General features: G+C 45.3%; 1 protein-coding gene across 1 annotated transcript in view; it reads left to right on the forward strand.

The window, feature by feature from the left end:
- The window catches only part of SNX29 (sorting nexin 29), a 503,522-nt gene that overhangs the window by 187,925 nt on the left and 294,141 nt on the right, over positions 1–21,456 (forward strand). The window lies entirely within an intron of this gene.

A 21,456-nucleotide genomic window follows, 5' to 3' on the forward strand; every position in this document is an offset into this window, starting at 1 on the left:
AAGCAACAGGGGGAAAAAACGGGTATCGATTGTTTTATTATTTATGGGCTGCCTACGTTTTTATTTAAACTGGGTCACATGATGCAAAGGTGGTACGTCCCCACGGGGGCCAGTCGTTGGTTGCTGGGGCATAAGTGATCCGGGACTGGAGTGTGTCAGTGGTGGCAGGAAAACAAAGGATCAGGAACCCAGCGGTGGGTAACGGGTAAGTATGCTACCATCTGCAAGTCCAGCGAGGTAGGGGAGGGTCTGGCAGGACAGCCCCCGAAGCTGGACAATCCCTTTAAGGGACTGCACCCTTCTTATAATATTTGTTCTGTATGAAGATCTGGCACATAAGAAAGCCAGTTAGATGACAAGTGAAACGTCTTCAAGAGAACATACAAGAAGTGCAGTGGCTGTGACTTATTCCTACTGATATACCATGACCTGGATGAATGAGGACCGTCACAGACATCTGGCGCATGCATTCTCTGTGCACGTGGTAGATAGTTGCTTACAGACGGTTACCAGAAAGAAGAATTGGACCGAAAGCTTTACGTAAGCATTGCAGCAAATGTTTCCTCCAGAGAGCGCCATCACCCTGCGCAGCGCTACGTATAACCTGCTGGTTCCGTCCACACTCACAGGTCCTGGGTTTGCATTTCCAGCAGCAGCACAAACTTAAGACTGAAGTCTGAAACTGCGGCTGTGCGGCGTTCTGGATGGAAATCACGTAGGATGGACTGTCATTCCGCTCACATCTGAAGATTCCTGCATTCATTTATTGTCACTTTTTGTCAAACATTTAAATAAGTGCAATCATTTGATTACATTAAATAAATATGTCCAAAAATATGGCTTTTTAGGAAGACAGGGAGGGATTAACCCTTGGCATTCCTGCAGTTATTAGCAATTATGTGAATTTCAGTGAAGTCCTCAGGTGCATACTGTGACATGACTTTATTTTCTCGTACAGTCCATTGGGGGACACAGACCATGGGTATAGCTTAGAGGTATTACTAGGAGGGACACTATGCAAAAACGAAGCTCCTCCTCCTCGGGCTATACCCCCAGACACCTCCAGGAGGACTTCAGTCTTTGCTTAGTGTCTGTCCAAGGAGGTGACGCTTACTCTTCTCCTGTTTGTTATTTTTTTTCTGTTTTCAGATGGGGACGCAGGTCAGCATTGCGCTTTCCTGGCCCCCGTGGAGTGTCTGCCACCGTCTTTCGACGTGTCCTGGCTACCTCCCATCCCCCCACAGAAGAAAAGTGGATCCAGGCTCAACATGTCAGCTCTGGCATCCCACCAGCTGCTGGGACGCCTGCTGCCTACCCTCCTCCAGAGCACTGTTCTCCTGGATTGGAGTCAGAAGTCTGAAGAGGCGCATCCCTGCTGGTCTGGACATCGAGGGAGCATGCTGAGCAGATAAGTATTGCCCAGTCCCTCCCCCTCCCTCTGTGTCTGTTTGTCTGTGGCTACCTGGGTGAGCTTGAAGAAGGATCCTGATGGGGCACTTTCTTCATTTTGGCACTGGAGTACTGGCATCTCTTCCCCCTTAAACTGTGGGCTTCAGCGCTTCTCTCGTCGGGCCTTGGCTGCTGCGCTCCCTCAGCGCCCGCCGGCAGGCCGCTCCTCCATGGCCTCGTTAACCCCTGCTGCACCACGTGTATGTTTAAATCGCGCGCGCGCATATTTTTGCGCGCGCGCTTATTTTCGCGCATATTTTCGCAGGCGCGCTTTTTTCGCGCCATAGTGACGCGTTCGGGGGGGCGGAGCCTCGGCATGCCGCTCTGACTCTCCTTACACCGGAGACTCTGTTTGCTCACGGCCGTGCAGCTCCTCATCTCTCTACACCGGAGACTTCTGCTAGCGTTGCCTGGGTGGTAGGATAACAGCTTGCTCTGCTCCTGATCTTTGCAGCAACTGGTAGGAGATCTTTTACTGTGGGGTTCCATCATGCCAAAGCCTGGGGCACTTAAGTCGGACTCCCTCTTTGTGTCTTAAGTCGGACTCCCTCTTTGTGGTTCCCGAGGGGTCTCGTAAGGGTCTGGCGGCTTCCAAGGTTACTGTGGCGCGGTGGATCCGTTCCGCTATTGCTGCGGCCTATCGCGCTCGTGGTCAGGTTCCCCCGTCGCGGATTACCGTTCACTCCAGAAGGGCAGTGGGAGCTTCCTGGGCCAGACGCAATCGCGCCTCCGCCTCCCAGTTGTGTAAGGCTGCCACTTGGTCGTCCTTGCATACGTTCACAAAGTTTTATCAGTTGCACTCGCTGGCTTCGGCTGATGCTGTCCTCGGGCGCAGGGTATTGCAGGCCGTGGTGCCCGTTTAACGGTTGGACGTTTTTTCTCCTGGCGGTGTTGGTTTTTCCCACCCCATGGACTGCTTTTGGACGTCCCATGGTCTGTGTCCCCCAATGGAATGTACGAGAAAAGGAGATTTTTGTGAAACTCACCTGTAAAATCTTTTTCTCGTCTTTTCCATTGGGGGACACAGCTCCCGCCCGCTTTTTTTGTTTAGTTGGTGTGTTGGTTTCCATTGTGGTTTTTTCAGTTCTCCTTCTCCTACTGCTTTTGCGACGACTGAAGTCCTCCTGGAGGTGTCTGGGGGTATAGCCCGAGGAGGAGGAGCTTCGTTTTTGCATAGTGTCCCTCCTAGTAATACCTCTAAGCTATACCCATGGTCTGTGTCCCCCAATGGAAAAGACGAGAAAAAGATTTTACAGGTGAGTTTCACAAAAATCTCCTTTTACTCTGTGTAATCTCATCATGTGCAGTATGTTTTTTCTCTATAACTGGATTCAGTCTTTTGATCGCACTGCCATTTTTAGAACCAAGTGAGTTCTAAGGGGCTATTAACATTGCTTTTTTTTTTTTTTAAACGGCCAGTCATTAGCAGCCTTGAAAAAATAGGACATGTCCTATTTCTTACTGTTTTCACAGCAAGATGGACCCTATTGAAATCAATAATACCATTTTAACTTCCGTTTAGGCCTCATGCACACGACCGTTGTGTGCATCCGTGGCCGTTGTGCCGTTTTCCGTTTTTTTTCGCGGACCCATTGACTTTCAATGGGTCCGTGGAAAAATCGGAAAATGCACCGTTTTGCAGCCGAGGCCGTGATCCGTGTATCATGTCCGTCAAAGGCCTCATGCACACGACCGTTGTGTGCATCCGTGGCCGTTGTGCCGTTTTCCGTTTTTTTTCGCGGACCCATTGACTTTCAATGGGTCCGTGGAAAAATCGGAAAATGCACCGTTTTGCAGCCGAGGCCGTGATCCGTGTATCCTGTCTGTCAAAAAAATATGACCTGTCCTATTTTTTTGACGGACAACGGTTCACGGACCCATTCAAGTCAATGGGTCCGTGAAAGAACACGGATGCACACAAGATTGGCATCCGTGTCCGTGATCCGTGGCCGTAGGTTGCTTTCATACAGACGGATCCGAAGAGCCGTCTGCATAAAAGCTTTTTCTGATCTAAGTTTTCACTTCGTGAAAACTCATTTCCGACAGTATATTCTAACACAGAAGCGTTCCCATGGTGATGGGGACGCTTCTAGTTAGAATACACTGCAAACTTTGTACAAGACTGCCCCCTCTCCCCAGTTTGAATATCGTTGGTGGCACAGTGTGCACCCCCCATCGGGCCCCCCCTTCCTCCCTCTAATATTAGAAATCGTTGGTGGCACAGTGTGCGCCCACCATCGCGCCCCCCCCTCCCTCCCTCTATTGTAATAAATCGTTGGTGGCACAGTGTGCCCCCACCATCGCCCCCCCTCCCTCCCTCTATTGTAATAAATCGTTGGTGGCACAGTGTGCCAACCACCATCGGCCCCCCTCCCTCTATAGCAGTAACAACATTGGTGGCAGTGTGCGGCCTCCCATTCCCCCCCCCCCATCATTGGTGGCAGCGGAGTTCCGATCGGAGTCCCAGTTTAATCGCTGGGGCTCCGATCGGTAACCATGGCAACCAGGAAGCTACTGCAGCCCTGGTTGCCATGGTTATTTAGCAATAGTACAACAGTATAAGATTCATACTTACCTGCTTGCTGCTGCGATGTCTGTGACCGGCCGGGAGCTCCTCCTACTGGTAAGTGACAGTTCTTTAGCAATGCGCCGCATAGACCTTTCACTTACCAGTAGGAGGAGCTCCCGGCCGTTCACAGACATCGCAGCAGCAAGCAGGTAAGTATGAATCTTCTACTGTTGTACTATTGCTAAGTAACCATGGCAACCAGGACTGCAGTAGCGTCCTGGTTGCCATGGTTACCGATCGGAGCCCCAGCGATTAAACTGGGACTCCGATCGGAACTCCGCTGCCACCAATGATGGGGGGGGGGAATGGGAGGCCGCACACTGCCACCAATGTTGTTACTGCTATAGAGGGAGGGGGGGCCGATGGTGGGTGGCACACTGTGCCACCAACGATTTAATACAATAGAGGGAGGGGGGGGGCGATGGTGGGCGCACACTGTGCTACCAACGATTTATTACAATAGAGGGAGGGAGGGGGGGGGGCGATGGTGGGCGCACACTGTGCCACCAACGATTTCTAACATTAGAGGGAGGAAGGGGGGGCCCGATGGGGGGCGCACACTGTGTCACCAACGATATTCAAACTGGGGAGGGGGGGGGGGGGTCTGCCCCCTGCTGCCTGGCAGCCCTGATCTCTTACAGGGGAATATGATAGTACAATTAACCCCTTTAGGTGCCGCACCTGAAGGGGTTAATTGTGCTATCATATCCCCCTGTAAGAGATCGGGTGCTGCCAGGCAGCAGGGGGCAGTCTTGTACAAAGTTTGTAGTGTATTCTAACCTGAAGCGTCCCCATCACCATGGGAACGCCTCTGTGTTAGAATATACTGTCGGATCTGAGGTTCACTAAGTAGCTCATATCCGACAGTATATTCTAACATAGAGGCGTTCCCATGGTGATGGGGACGCTTCAAGTTAAAATATACCATCGGATTGGAGAAAACTCCAATCCGATGGTATAAAAGAACTCCAGACTTTACATTGAAAGTCATTGGGGACGGATCCGTTTGAAATGGCATTATATTGTGTCAACATCAAACGGATCCGTCCCCATTGACTTGCATTGTAATTCAGGACGGATCCGTTTGGCTCCGCACGGCCAGGCGGACACCAAAACGACTTTTTTTTCATGTCCGTGGATCCTCAAAAAATCAAGGAAGACCCACGGACGAAAAAACGGTCACGGATCACGGACCCCGTTTTTGCGGACCGTGAAAAAAAACTGTTGTGTGCATGAGGCCTTAGACAGGAGTGCACCACAGGAGTGCAACTATACTGGGGGACCATTAAGAGAAGCATTAACTATATGAGGGGCCAAAAAAGAGGATCATTATACAGTTGCAAGAAAAAGTATGTGAACCCTTTGGAATGATATGGATTTCTGCACAAATTGGTCATAAAATGTGATCTGATCTTCATCTAAGTCACAACAATAGACAATCACAGTCTGCTTAAACTAATAACCTACACAGAATTAAATGTTACCATGTTTTTATTGAACACCCCATGAAAACCTTTCACAGTGCAGGTGGAAAAAGTATGTGAACTCTTGAATTTAATAACTGGTTGAACCGCCTTTGGCAGCAATAACTTCAGCCAAACGTTTCCTGTAGTTGAAGATCAGACGTGCACAATGGTCAGGAGTAATTCTTCACCATTCCTCTTTACAGAACTGTTTCAGTTCAGCAATATCCTTGGGATGTCTGGTGTGAATCGCTTTCTTGAGGTCATGCCACAGCATCTCAATTGGGTTGAGGTCAGGACTCGGACTGGGCCACTCCAGAAGGCGTATTTTCTTCTGTTTAAGCCAGTTTGTTGTTGATTTACTTCTATGCTTTGGGTCGTTGTCCTGTTGCAACACCCATCTTCTGTTGAGCTTCAGCTGGTGGACAGATGGCCTTAAGTTCTCCTGCAAAATGTCTTGATAAACTTGGGAATTCATTTTTCCTTCGATGATAGCAATCCGTCCAGGTCCTGACGCAGCAAAGCAGCCCCACACCATGATGCCCCCACCACCATACTTCACAGTTGGGGTGAGGTTTTGATGTTGGTGTGCTGTGCCTCTTTTTCTCCACACATAGTGTTGTGTGTTTCTTCCGAACAACTCAACTTTTGTTTCATCTGTCCACAGAATATTTTGCCAGTACTGCTGTGGAACATCCAGATGCTCTTGTGCAAACTGTAAACGTGCAGCAATGTTTTTTTTTTTTGGACAGCAGTGGCTTCCTCTGTGGTATCCTCCCTTGAAATCCATTCTGGTTTAGTGTTTTACGTATTGTAGATTCGCTAACAGGGATGTTAGCATATGCCAGAGACTTTTGTAAGTCTTTAGCTGACACTCTAGGATTCTTCTTCACCTCATTGACCAGTCTGTGCTGTGCTCTTGCAGTCATCTTTACAGGACTGCCACTCCTAAGGAGAGTAGCAGCAGTGCTGAACTTTCTCCATTTATAGACAATTTGTCTTACCATGGACTGATGAACAGCAAGGCTTTTGGAGATACTTTTATAACCCTTTCCATCTTTATGCAAGTCAACAATTCTTAATCGTACGTCTTCTGAGAGCTCTTTTGTGCGAGGCATCATTCACATCAGGCAATGCTTCTTGTGAAAAGCAAACCCAGAACTGGTGTGTGTTTTTTATAGGGCAGGGCAGCTGTAACCAACACCTCCAATCTCATCTCATTTATTGGACTCCAGTTGGCTGACACCTCACTCCAATTAGCTCTTGGAGATGTCATTAGTCTAGGGGTTCACATACTTTTTCCACCTGCACTGTGAATGTTTACATGGTGTGGTCAATAAAAACATGGTAACATTTAATTCTTTGTGTGGCCGATAAAAAGTGACGCAAAATGGCCATTAAAAACATATACATGGCCAGAAAACGAATGCACACAATGATGCAAAACGGCTATGAAAAACAAACAGTGTGTCGTGTAAATGTAGCCTAAGGTTAAGACCTTCCATCCATAGTTCATGCTCCATTTGTACTTGCTACTGGGCACATATCCTTGTGTGAACCATGTGGTTCCAAATCAGGACCCCATCAATATTGGGTTACAGTGATGTATTTCAAAAAAAAATATACAGGGTGGCAGTTTCTGGTTACCGTGATACAAATTATAAACCCTTTCTGTGGAGAACACTACACAACACCCTTCTGTTGAGCATGGTGAAGAGCTGGTAATTAGTTTAATAAGAGAATGGGGATTCCATCTTAAATTTAGTCTGACAGGTTCACTGCCGTTTTCCTGAATTCCTTTTCTACAAATTTTCTCACCACTTCAGGACTTCGTTATTAGACAGTCTGCGACAAGTATTGAACAGCTGCTGGTATTTCTCTATTGCACTCTTGGGATATCTCTTGCCAGTCAATTGCCTAAGTAAGATCATTGCAGATTACACTCTAGGTATATTTCTAATTTCTGTAGAATGCAGTTGGAATTTGTCTGTTGGACTCGCACAAGTATTGTTCACATAATAGAGGAGAAGCGTGTGAAAGGCGAGGTTCATATGTGCATTTATCTTATATTAGCGGATTCCCATTGTTTCTGTGAGACTTAGGCCCCTTTCACACGAGCGAGTTCTCCGCGCGGGTGCAATGCGTGACGTGAACATATAGCACCCGCGCTGAATCCTGACCCATTCACTTCAATGGGTCTGTGTACATGAGCGTTTTTTTTTTCATGCATCAGTTCTGCGTTGCGTGAAAAACGCAGCATGTTCTATATTCTGTGTTTTTCACGCAGCCCTGGCCCCATAGAAGTGAATGGGGTTTCACAGAAAAACGCATTGCATGCATTGCAGTGCGGATGCAGTGCGTTTTTTACTGATGGTTGCTAAGAAATGTTTGTAAACCTTCAGTTTGAAAAACGCATCAAAACGCATTGCACCCGTGTGGAAAAAAACTGAACAACTGAATGCAATCACAGACAAAACTGACTGAACTTGCTTGCAAAATGGTGCGAGTTTCACTGAACGCATCTGGAGCCAATCTGTCACGCTTGTGTGAAAGAGGCCATAAAGTGCATCAATTTTCTGCATGCAGTCTGCTCTCTTTTCACATTGGCAGTTAATGGGGTTATCCCGTGATTAATGTAAAAAATGAAAATCTAACATCATATAGTACACGGAAATCTTTTTTCTAACAAAACTAGAACCAGTCATGTACTGCACATGGATCCAGAGATCTCCCCATTCATTGCTCTGCTAGATTTATATCAAGCTAACAGCTCAAGGGGAGTGTGCTTTCTGCTGCAGCTAAGGGTGTGTGTCCATGCTCTGCCTATCACAGCTCAGGAGGCGTGTCCATGCTCTCCCGATCACAGCTCAGGAGGCGTGTCCATGCTCTCCCGATCACAGCTCAGGAGGCGTGTCCATGCTCTGCCTATCACAGCTCAGGAGGCAGTTGAAGGATGAAACTGAGCATGTGCGGCCTTCTCAGTGAGCAGGTCAAACAATAAGAAAAATAACAAAGTGCGGGTAGCGCTATACAGATAAATTTTATTGAATAACTCAGTGGCTACACCCTTTTTAATTACATGCAATTATAAAAAGTCTTCAGATCCAGGTGCAGGTTTGAAAACTGTAGCATATTTTTCATGGGACAACCCCTTTAAAGGTGTATTCCCATCTCAAAGGGGTTTTCCAGTCCTCAGATATCGATGGCCTATCCTGAGGCAGAAGCCGTTCCTTGCAGCATTTCTCTGCTCTGGCTAAAAATAGAGAGGACTTAGGCATGGGATTAGACATTTCCTTTAAATGGTGGTCAATGATAGTATTATATATTTCATATTGATTTAGTGCATAAGATAACCAGCATCTGCTCTATATTCTATTATATGTAGTGTATCTCTTTTTTTTGTGGAAGTCAAGCCCCCCCCCCCCATACACTTTAGACCATTTTCAGTTGAACCCTTAATTTTTGTTGGGATCAGTCAGCAATCAAATGTGTATGGGAAGCTCCTGCTTATTGAATTTCTCCATCCCATGCTTTCTCCAGGGAAATACGCCACCATCAAAGGTGTCGGGCCGTGTCTTTTTCCTGTCTTCCCATTCAAAATACATACATACTCAGCCAAACCGAGCATGCATGTTCCTGGGGTAGTCAGGAGAGATAGCTGTCGGCCAAATGAGCGTTCTGCTGGCAGCTATTGAAGATGTATGGACGCCTTAAGACCACAACTTAAATTTCAGTCCAGAGACCTACAGAATTGCACATTTTACTACATGTTTGTTGTGTTCACTGGATAGGCCCTGGTGTCAGAGCTGTGTGGTTTCAAGAAAACGTTAAGATTTGTTTTTAAATTCTTCCAGAATTCCGCAAAATGTTTTCAAGAGCTTTGTTAAATAACATTGCCATAACTGGTTTCATAACAGCCACCTTGGGACCTGACCTCATTTCTAAGGCCAGCCCTTTTAAAGGGGTTTTCAGAGATTTTGATACTGATGACCTATCCTCAGGATAGGTCGTAGTGTTGATCGAATTGAGCTTTGGCTCATAGATCCGAAGTCGATTCGTTCAAACACTCCATTTTAGGCCTCTTTCACACGGGCGTCATATTTTTGGCCCGGATAAGAGGCGGGTGCGTTGTGGGAACACCCGCGATTTTTCAGCGCGAGTGCAAAACATTGTCATGCGTTTTGCACTTGCGTGAGAAAAATCGCGCATGTTTGGTACCCAAACCCGAACTTCTTCACAGAAGTTCGGGTTTGGGATTGATGTTCTGAAGATTGCATTATTTTCCCTTATAACATGGTTATAAGGGAAAATAATAGCATTCTGAATACAGAATGCATATTATAATAGTGCTGGAGGGGTTAAAAAATAAATAAAAAAATTAACTCACCTTCTCCTCTTGATCGCGTAGTTCCCGGTCTCTTCTTTACTTAATGATGAGCTGTGGACTAAATGACCTGTGGTGACGTCAGATCACATGCTCCAATCACATGGTCCATCACCGTGGTGATGGAGCATGTGATCTGACGTCACCACAGGTCCTTTAGCCCACAGCTCATAAGAAGAGCCCGAGAACTACGCGATCAAGAGGAGAAGGTGTTAATTTTTTTAATTTTTTTTTTAACCCCTCCAGCACTATTATACTATGCATTCTGTATTCAGAATGCTATTATTTTCCCTTATAATCATGGTCTAAGGGAAAATAATACAGTGAATAGACTGTCACCTAGAAACCATGCGTGAAAATGGCACCGCATCCGCACTTGCTTGCGGATGCTTGCGATTTTCACGCAACCCCATTCATTTCTATGGGGCCTGCGTTACATGAAAATCACACAATATAGAGCATGCTGCGATTTTCACGCAACGCACAAGTGATGTGTGAAAATCACCGCTCATGTGCACAGCCCCATAGAAATGAATGGGTCGGTATTCAGTGCGGGTGCAATGCGTTCAACTCACGCATTGCATCCGCACGGAATACTCGCCCGTGTGAAAGAGGCCTTAATGCTGTCCAGAGATCTGTCTCTGTACATCATTAAAATGTATTGCCTCCGTGGAGGCAAAATTCGTTTCAGCCGAAGTTGCGCTAGACCTTGGTGAATGAATTTGGTATTCACTTCTGCTTCTTTAAAAATATTTTTAAATAGCAATACGAAGTCAGGTTTGGTACCGAAGTACCTGCTGGTACCAATCCCGTCTTCTGATTTCAAATTTTGAATGGTTTTAAAGATGCAGAAATGAATGCCGAATTCATTCACCGAAGTCTCGCGCAACTTTGAGTGAAATAAATTTTGCCTCCACGGAGGCAGTACATTCTAAGAAATCGCATACAATAAACATAGATTGCCCAGGTGGGCACTTACCCATTCCTTAATACATCTATCAAGGTGCAGATTCCTAAGCACCAGCCTAACAGTTTAGGAATCTGCACCTTGATAGATGTATTAGGGAATGGGTAAGTGCCCACCTGGGCAATCTATGTTTAATGTACGCGACTTCTAACCAGTGCTCTGATACTATTGCCCCCTACTATTGCGTAACTATGGGGCATATATTTTTTTATCGTTTATTAGAATTAATTACAAGTTAAGTTTAATAGGTTACTTTTCTAGTGATTTAGGTATACCGAAAATACAGTATAGAAAGGGTTTTAGGCAGGGGTGGGAAAAATACTGCAAAGCAAGAATGCTCTCAAACATAGAAGTGTTAATAGTTTATCTTTATCAATTAACAAAATGCAAAGTGATACGCATGTGCAATTTTAAGCACCCCCCAGCATCACACAACTACACTAGCAGCTGATGACAAGGAGGAGACGGCTGAAACACCCCTGCCGCGATTGGCCGTCAACTGAGACCGCGACTGCTGAGGGGCGGAGTCTGAACTACTTAATGCCGTTAATGCCGGCGTGTGAGTGGTCGGTTACGGCCATCATAGCGCCGACATGCTGCACTGCATGCTACTATGTGCGGGGATTTAATGCCACATTCTCTCTTTACTTACCTGCTCCTGATGAAGTTTGGTCTTACCACGGCATGGAAACGCATTGAGCGGGATAGTAATGTGCGGGGCTAGCTTTGAGGATTTGGGCAATGAGGACAGGTGTTAAGACATAAGCACTGTTTATCTAAACGAGCATACTAAACGAGGTTGAGATACAAAGCCCATTGGTCCTTAGGGAAGGTTTCCTAAGGTATTGATCAAAGTATAATAAATTGCCTGCGTTATATATTAGCAGGCACTGAGGTTTGTGGTTAAAGTGACACTGTTGACAGTACGTCTTGATACAGTGTCACAAAGGTTTTAGAGGGCCTTATGGAGAGAGGCAGTTATTCTAGGCTGGATTAATTAATTTTGAGATAGAAAGTGTAAACAGACATCCAGAGTGTCTCCACTTCTCCCCCTCTCCATGGGCATACACCCTAGCCTGATTAACCTGAGACACTAGTGAGATTTTGACTCCTATTTTTAAATAATATAACACAATAAAGATTTATTATTTTATTTGAAACGTTCTATTCAGGCAAGATATTTAGTTTCGAGGACGAGGGACATAAACATTCATCTACCAATTAATTATATTAGGCCCGTTGTTTCACTTTCTGAGTGGTTGCATGGACCTAGGCCTCTCTGATTTTTGCGTACTGTGCTGCTAGCTACAGTCCCTCTTAAGGGATTTAAACAGTGGTAACCTGGTGTAGACGTTATCCACATAGAAGCAGTAACCCTGGTCCAGCAGAATGCCCCTTTAAGTAAAATTTCACCCCATCCCCCACCCCCCCCCAAAAAAAAAAACCTCTTTAAAACATAAAAACATTTATGTACTTTGTTACCATGTGAATAACGATGGCAAATGAGAATCAAAATAGGAAAAATAGGGGTGTGTGGTCTGCGCTTGTGCCCTGTAATGTAGAGCATTTATTTTGGAAAGTGCTAGAGCAGTGGTGGCAAACCTTTTAGAGACTGAGTCCCCAAACTGCAGCCCAAAACCCACTTATTTATCGCAAAGTGCCAACACAGCAATTTAACCTGAATACTGAAAAATACCGGCCAAGTAAAGCTGTGGGGGCTTGGCTTAACACAGGCCCCAGTAAAAGGAATGTGCCCTAGTACTATAAATGTCCCATTAGTGGCCCCCAGTATTAATAATGCCCCAGTAGTCACCCCCAGTATTAATAAGGCCCCCATTAGTGGCCCCCAGTATTGATTATGCCCCACTAGTGGCCCCCAGTATTGGTAAGGCCCCCATTAGTGGCCCCCAGTATTAATAAGGTCGCAGGGTGGAAAAGATAGGCATGTACGGAGATGTCATGATTCTTTTTTTTGTTCCATCCAAGAGATATTTTACCATATGCAATATCTGTTATTGATACTTTTGGCAGATAGTCAGGTCTACTCATAAACTGTCAAAAGTCCTTTCTTATGCTGTTTTCTAGATCTGGAGGGTTGGAGAGGTTCAAGGCCAGCTCACCATTCTCTCATTTAAAATACTTAGGCATATACATAGTAGATAAATCTCAGACCTGGGACTTTCTACCCTTGTCAGTGGCATGTAGGATTAACCTACTTAAAATGATAGTAATACCTAAGCTTCTTTATTCACTAGAACATGCCAACGTGGCAGTCCCATGTAGATTTCTTGACTCTGTAGACTCCCTCATGACGTCCTTCATCTGGAGTGCTAATAGACCCAAACTGCGCCTAGCTACCCTAAAACACCCTAAAGACAAAGGGGGAGCGGCACTACCTGACTTTAGTTTATATTACCTGGCATTGCAGTTGCGATATATACGATCTCGGATGATCCATTACCACATAGTGAATACCGTCTTCTGCATTAGTTATCGAATGATTCCTTATGGGAGATCATACTCCAGGCCCTTGCTACCACTGCACTGGTTAGCTATTCAAGCTTGGGCTGTAGTTAAGAAAATTTCTGGCTTCAATGGCATCCCTGCCTAGACCCCACTGTGGGGTAATAGGGACCTTCTGTTCCCTCACTGATACAGGTTTTTGGTCACGGTATGGTGTTACCTCCTTGTCACACCTCTATCAACACAACACTCTCATCATTTTTGCAACTTCAAACCATGTATCACCTTCTGAGATCAGGCTTCTAAAGGTATCTCCAGCTACGCCATGCTCTGACCACACAATTTCCACCATCTGGTTTAGCTATACCCCATGATAGGTATACTTCAGAAACAGGGACCTAGGGAACTAATTCCAGCCATCTATACCTATCTTATTCAGTCTTAGGTACTATTTGAGGCTCGTTGGAAGTTGGTAATCCCTGATCTCACCCTGTTCTAACATCCATGTCATCTCACTGCGATACGCCTGTTTAAGGGGCAGATTTCCATCAGCTAATTGCCATAGGTGTTCAGCCCGAGATGCTGATTTTATTCTTCTCTCTTGGTTCTGCTCTGAATTGCAGTAGTTCTGGAGGGGAGCGACAACTAGGTCATCTGTTGTACCAAGACGCAGGATACCTTACAACAGGGATGTCAAACTCGTGGCCCTCCAGCTGTTGCAAAACTACAACTCCCATCATGCCTGGACATACTACAGCTATCAGGGAATGATGGGAGTTGTAGTTTTGCAACATCTGGAGGGCCATGAGTTTGACATCCATGCCTTACAATCTTAAGACTTGCCTTCTAGGTCTTATGAAAAATGACCACTGGGACTACCACAGTATGCTATTACATAACTTTGTTTACAGCCCAGAAAGTGATTACACTGAGATGAATGGCGAGATGCCATCTTCAGTTCCTCAGCGGAACATATTTGTGAACACTAAAAACAGCTAGAGACCTTCCACAAAATATGGGATATTTGGTGTAATTCTCAATTAACAGTATATACCCAACGTGGCTTTCGGCTCTCATTGGATTCCCTCTCCTTCTCTCTTGCCGCAAGATCTTAGTATCTGGAGATGTCTGTGAGATTATATTACATACAGGGGTCTCTGATTGCAAGCCTTGGGGAGTTACAATCTTGGGGTTAGATGTTCTTATGTGGTTCACTCTCAAATGTTGGTCTCCAATGCCTTCCATATTCACCATATGTACTTTTCTCTCATGGGTCTGCTTACCCTACTTGATTAGTATTGCGTTTCTTTTTCCTATGTTTTTCCTATGCTCTTGAATAGTTCAATTTTAGTACTTGTTTTTATTGTTTTTCTATTGTTTATTGGCGACTGTAGAACATGACTGTTCTGTTGTTTTAATAATATTACTGCTATTCCAGAGATGGTTTGCTGGCAGGTATGGAAAACACAAGATAATGGATTAACACTAGTTAGCCTCACACCGCCACACGCACTTCTGCGTAACCGAGGTGTGTTGTTTGCTCCCTCGGCTGGGCATACAAACACAGAATGAATGAAGACCTCAGTATAAAATGTGACAACCGTGAACACCGTTTGCCAGTTGGCTTTGCGTTACGGAAACCTACATAAAGCTGCAGTTTCTCCTTTCATAATCGTATCATTCCAGCGTAGAGGATCATTCGGAAGGATCTTAAATGATGTGTGCCATTATGTCATGGAAACTGCCAGTTTGTAAGACAGATGAACATATAAATATTCACTTTTTCTTTTCCGGCTCCAGTGTCTCCAACAAGATGTCAAATCCCAAAGAGACATTATAGTATTATCATATTTTTATCCACACTTCTTGAATGTGTCTTACAGTGGGTATTTTAATTGATGACAGGCAAAATTCCATGAGTTTCTTACCCTTAAGCTGCACATTAATTGAAACAACTGTAGAGCAAAAATATAATTTAGCTGCAAGCCATATACAAGATGGTAGATCAGCGACCCTTTGAGTTCCCTGGATTGTGTAGGAATAATAGGGATGAGCAGGAAGTATGGGGCTTATTGGGACCTAGTATTATTTGAGCAGGATTGCATAGAATAAATTGCTGTGGAAAGGATATATAGGGAATGTTTTCTGTGATGGATCTGCTCTGATATCTACTTCTTCTTTATAGGACCTAGTAAATGTGTCAAGAGCTTTATTTTTATTTTTTTATTATTAATACAGATGAGGCATTTTTTTAAATTGAGATTTTTGATTAAAAATGATGTTTTGATGGCCTATCCCAAGGATGGACCATTGTGGGGGTCTGTCTTCTGGGACCACTTTCTGGGTCCTTCATGGTTTATCCAGGCTCAGTGGTTCATCCATATTGTTGCTGTGTCTGGTACTGCAGCTCAACCCCCTGGTGAAAGGTGATCAGCAAGAGTCCGGGATTTAGGACCCCAACACTTATGATTCATCCTAAGGATAGGCAACTGTTTTACTCCCAGAAAATCTTGTTAAGATATTAAAGGGTTTTCCAGGGAAGATTTTTCTTAAAAACACAAAATGCAATCGCACACTGCAACCAGAACTCTGCCCTGCCTTTATGCTGGATGTTGAATAAGGCAGTGTGCGATTGCATTTTGTGTTTTTACGTTTGTATTTGTATTTCGCCATAGCAATCTGCACCTGCTAGGGGTTGTGCAGGCTGAAATTTCCATATTTTTTCTTTGTAGTACGTATTGGAGGTGTGGCGATCTCCAAGCAGTCAAGCACACCTGTCCAGTTAATCTGCCCCCCTGGAGGCTGGTTTTAAAGTCAGTATAAAACTGAGTCTGCTTATATAGCACCTACCAGTAGCCATTAGGCTCCAGGAGAAGTATATAGTGGGCTCAGCATGCATGTTGGTACTTGCATCCCTGGATCCGATGAAAGCTGTAATGGCACCGGACGGGGTTAAAAGCAGAGTGTGCTTGGCGTGCATGCTGTACCTGCGCTCCCTGGACTTTATGTGGCTGTCATGGCCCATAAAAGGTAGGAACTAGTGTTAGGGACCACTCATGAAGGCGACCTTGACGTGGTGAGTGGCTTATTACGCTTTGGCCAAAATGTACACCAATGCCTTATTTAACATCCAGCATAAAGGCAGGGCAGAGTGCTGGTTGCAGTGTGCGATTGCATTTTGTGTTTTTACGTTTGTATTTGTATTTCGCCATAGCAATCTGCACCTGCTAGGGGTTGTGCGGGCTGAAATTTCCATAAGATTTTTCTTAAACACAGGATAGAAATGATGAAAAAGCACTTTAAAGATATCCCAACACTGCCTTTACAATGATGCTCCAGTCACTGCTCTACTCCACTTCTTGCCATTTGGCTTGACATACAGAAAATGGCGCAATGGTGTTTCGTCTCAGCCAATGACTGGCTGAACGGACTGCCCAAGGCATTTCCTATATGTTAAACCCAATACTAGGAAGTGGAGAGGAGCAGGGACTGGAACAGCGTTGGAATAGCAGAGGATATGTGCTGTGACTAGTTATTTGTTTTTTAAAATCATTCCCACCATGTTTTTAAGGAAAAAATCAGTTAAGAAAACCCCTCTTGCTTTATGAACAGTGAGAATTTTATTGCAATGAGAGATTTTTTTTTATCGATTTGATAAACCCTAGGTTTTGCTGAACTAATTAAGCTATAACTCTCTTCTTTGTGTTTGTGTAACTCATGTACAGGGGCGGATTGGCCATAGCCCTTATAGGGAAATTTCCTGGTGGGCCGATGCCCAGGGGACTGCCTGAGCCCTCTTCATGGCCGGCCAGTGGAAGTTTTTGGGGATGTATTTTGTGCTGTTGGTGGCAGTTTTTTGTGATGGACTGTGGTATTTGGCTCTGTTGAAGTGGTATAATGTGCCACAATATGGTATTGCTGGCCTCGCCTACTTGTGTTGGCCCTGCCTTCCATCAATTTGGACCCAACTACAAAACAGGGTCAATTTTATTATTTTTTCCAGGGCCACTTTAAGTTGCCAGTCCACCCCTGCTCATGTAGCAATACTGTTTTGGCAACTTTCTGTATACTGGATTGCCATATAGAAAGACTCCTTGGTGTTATTATAATAATACAGAGGTTGGGACACATTGACCTAGACACACTGGTGATAAACCTTCCTGACACATCCTCCTCTTTTAACAATGATGCTTTCAATCAGAAATACATACTGGAGTGTAATTCACCCAGATGTGATGAGGCCACCACACCTCTGCTTACCGGTCCTGAGTTTCTTCATCCCGGTGGCATAGACCCACCTCCTGCTCGCCCTACCCCACGGGCTCAGGCATCAGGGTTGCTCTGTCCCTCTACACAGGCCATGACCTACTTTCTGGCAATGTCCTCCACCTCTGCCCGTAGGGTGTACACACACGTGCTCCCTCAAGCTCTTGAAAGGCTAGCATGCAGTGGCGTCTCTAGCTTTCAAATTTTGGGGGGGCACACTGGGGGCCAGGACAAAAGTAGGGGGGGCAGCTATAACAACGATACATTTACACAAGTATGCTTAGAAATGCTGAGATACTTTACCGAATACCTAAAACCCCAACAGGGAAGAAAAGTCCTGCTGTCTGGATGACACTTTTATAGAGAGGGGGATCTGTGGATGACACTGATATGGGGGGGATCTGTGGATGCCACATACCGTATATAGCATCTTATGCTATATGTGTCATCCACAGATCCACCCCATGACAGTGTCATCCCCATTTCTCCCTCCATAATCGTGTCATCCACAGATCCCCCTCCCTATAACAGTGTCATCCACAGATCTCCCTCCCCGCCTCTCACAGGAGTGTACATTTGACATTTCTAAACTGTAATCCATATCCTGCAGTAACTTTAACTTAAAATCAGGATTAAGCGGCCACTCATCTCTACTAGTACCTTAACCTTACACCATTCGGCTAGCTTCGGTAACAGGGCCAGGCTACAGCCTACAGGTACTGCCTGTTAGTTGTTGCCGAGCGAGTGCTGATTTCTGCAGGTCAGAGCATACGGATTACAGTTTAGAAGAAATGTACACTCCTGGGAGTGGTCCAGACCAGTGGCGGATCCATAGCCTGGTCTTGGGAGGGGCACTTCCAGATTATTTTCTGTCCGCCGCCACAGAACAAGGGTGCTTATAGAACAGACTACACAGTGTAGAGGTATACTGTATATTGTGTGGCACAGTATAGCGGTATACTGTACATTGTGGGGAACAGTATAGAGGTATACTTTATATTGTGTGGCACAGTAAAGCAGTATACTGTATATTGTGGGGCACAGTGTAGGCTATATGTGTATAACATAAACATATTTCATATGAAAACTTAGTTACTTGGCTTGGCCCTTGGGGATCTCGGACACCACTTCAGCACTTGGCCGGGGGCTCGGCGGAGCTGATGTGTTTTATCCTAATGAGAGAGATTTCATAATAAGGATTTGGAGAAGGGGCAGAGGGATAGCAGAGCAGGGAGAGGCTGGTGCTGCTACTAGGGGGTCATACCATGGGGGAGTACTAAGCCCACCATAATGCCCCCCAGTAGAAATAATTCTCCTTATAATGTGACAATGCAAAAAATACCCCCTTATGCCCCCAGTTGAGCTAATGTCCCCCATAATGTGCCAGTATAAAATGACCCATATATCGTGCCCCAGTAGATGCCCTCAGTGTCCCCCATAATTTGCAAGTATAAAATACCCCTTCTTAGTGCCCCCCATAGATGACCCCATAGTACTCCTCTCCCCCCTTCCCTATTGTACCCACCATGTGTCCCAGTATAAAATGCTACTGTACAGAGCCCCCCATATAAAATACCCCTTCTTTGTGGCCTCAGTAGATGCCCCTATAGTGCCCACCAATAATGTGCCACTAATAAGTGCCCTCAATAACGTGCCACTGCCAGTAATATGTACCCCCATCACGTGCCAGTAACAAGAGCCCCCCAATGTGCCAGTAATAAACCCCCATCACATGCCAGTAATAAGCCCCCCATTACGTGCCAGTAATAAGCCCCCCTATTACGTGCCAGTAATAAGCCCCCCATTACGTGCCAGTAATAAGCCCCCCATCACGTGCCAGTAATAAGCCCCCCATTACGTGCCAGTAATAAGCCCCCCATTACGTGCCAGTAATAATCCCCTTATTACGTGCCAGTAATAAGCCCCCCATCACATGCCAGTAATAAGCCCCCCATTACGTGCCAGTAATAAGCCCCCCATTACGTGCTAGTAATAAGCCCCCCATTACATGCTAGTAATAAGCCCCCCATTACGTGCCAGTAATAAGCCCCCCCATTACGTGCCAGTAATAAGCCCCCCATTACGTGCAAGTAATAAGCCCCCCATTACGTGCCAGTAATAAGCCCCCACATTATGTGCCAGTAATAAGCCCCCACATTATGTGCCAGTAATAAGCCCCCCATTACGTGCCAGTAATAAGCCCCCGCATTAAGTGCCAGTAATAATCCCCCCATTACGTGCCAGTAATAATCCCCCGCATTAAGTGCCAATAATAATCCCCCGCATTAAGTGCCAATAATAATCCCCCGCATTAAGTGCCAATAATAATCCCCCCATTACGTGCCAGTAATAATCCCCCCATTACGTGCCAGTATTAAGTCCCCCATCATGTGCCAGTATTAAGCCCCCCATCATGTGGCAGTATTAAGTCCCCCCATCATGTGCCAGTATTAAGTCCCCCATCATGTGCCAGTATTAAGTCCCCCATCATGTGCCAGTATTAAGCCCCCCATCATGTGGCAGTATTAAGTCCCCCCATCATGTGGCAGTATTAAGTCCCCCCATCATGTGCCAGTATTAAGTCCCCCATCATGTGCCATTAAGCCCCCCCCATCATGTGCCAGTATTGTAATAAGCCCCCCAATGTGCCAGTAACACTATTGTAAAAAAAAAACAACAAAAAAAAAAAACACTTATACTTACCTCAGTGTCAGCAATGCGATGCAGGCCTCTTCCGGCCTGTGTCCCGCGCTGTATGGCTCAGGCGGCGTGATGATGTCATTGTTTGACCATGTCCCGAATTTCTGCCCGATTCCTGTATTGTGACTCTCTGCTGCCTGATCTGTGCCTGTCCTGCGTATTGACCCTTTGCCTGACCTGACCTCAGACCATTTAACATGCTGCATGTACACTGCCTGCCCTAACTTTGGCTTGTCCCTGACCACCATTTTGCTATCTGCAGTGTGAAGGGCAGATAATTTAAAGAGATTCTTCTCTGCTATTTAAAACATAGTCTAATAGCATGAAATTATAAAAATAAAAAGATTCTACTAATGTACATTGGGGAGATAAATCAGTCTAGTGTGGCTTGGTTTGGGCTGCAGCTCTCACTGACTGAGTATCTTTTAAAGCAATGTTGGGAAATCACTACAAAAGGTATTTAGGCCGCTTTCCCATTACTATAATATGACAGCATTATAATGCCTGTATTTTGACTGGAAGATCCAATCAATCTCTCTGAACCAGCTTTGATCCGTTGCGGACTGCTCATAGACTGGTACGTCCAGGCGTTATTAATTTAACTCTGAAAGGATATTTCTGAACATACTTGCAGAGTTAGCAGCTCAACAGAGATTGTGCAGCTACGGGAGATGGGAATGTGTTGTCGGTGACAGCTGGGCTTCCCATTAAGAAGATAGAGATGTTTTTTTTCTTGTCTCTGCCTTTCCTATACTTGTATGCACTACACTGAAAGAGAATTGTATATACAGATCAGGCAGCAGCAATGATGCTTCCTGCTCCAGTCCCAGCAATCGTGTGATTTCCTGATGCCAAGTAATTGCAGGATCCGCTGGGTTTTAGCAGACCCAGATCAGCTCTGCCGCCTTGTCAAAACCTCTGGGGCAGAATTCCCCCTTGTAAGTGGGGCGAATTTATAAATGAATCAGCAATAAGAAAAAAAGGTAATGTTATAATGCCCCAAAAGGTCTTGTATAACCTTATGCAAGGGGGAAGCACAGAGTATAAAATAAAATAAAAAAATAAATAAAAAAAAATTAAAAAAATAATGATTATAAAATAAAAAGAACTCTACCACCAACCTACTGCAGCCTGGCGCTGTAAGCTGTTTATACTTGTGTGTTAAATTGACCGTAACAGGAAAGGGGTTGTATAT

This window comes from Bufo gargarizans, chromosome 8, assembly GCF_014858855.1.
Source record: "Bufo gargarizans isolate SCDJY-AF-19 chromosome 8, ASM1485885v1, whole genome shotgun sequence".
NCBI classification, from domain to species: domain Eukaryota; kingdom Metazoa; phylum Chordata; class Amphibia; order Anura; family Bufonidae; genus Bufo; species Bufo gargarizans.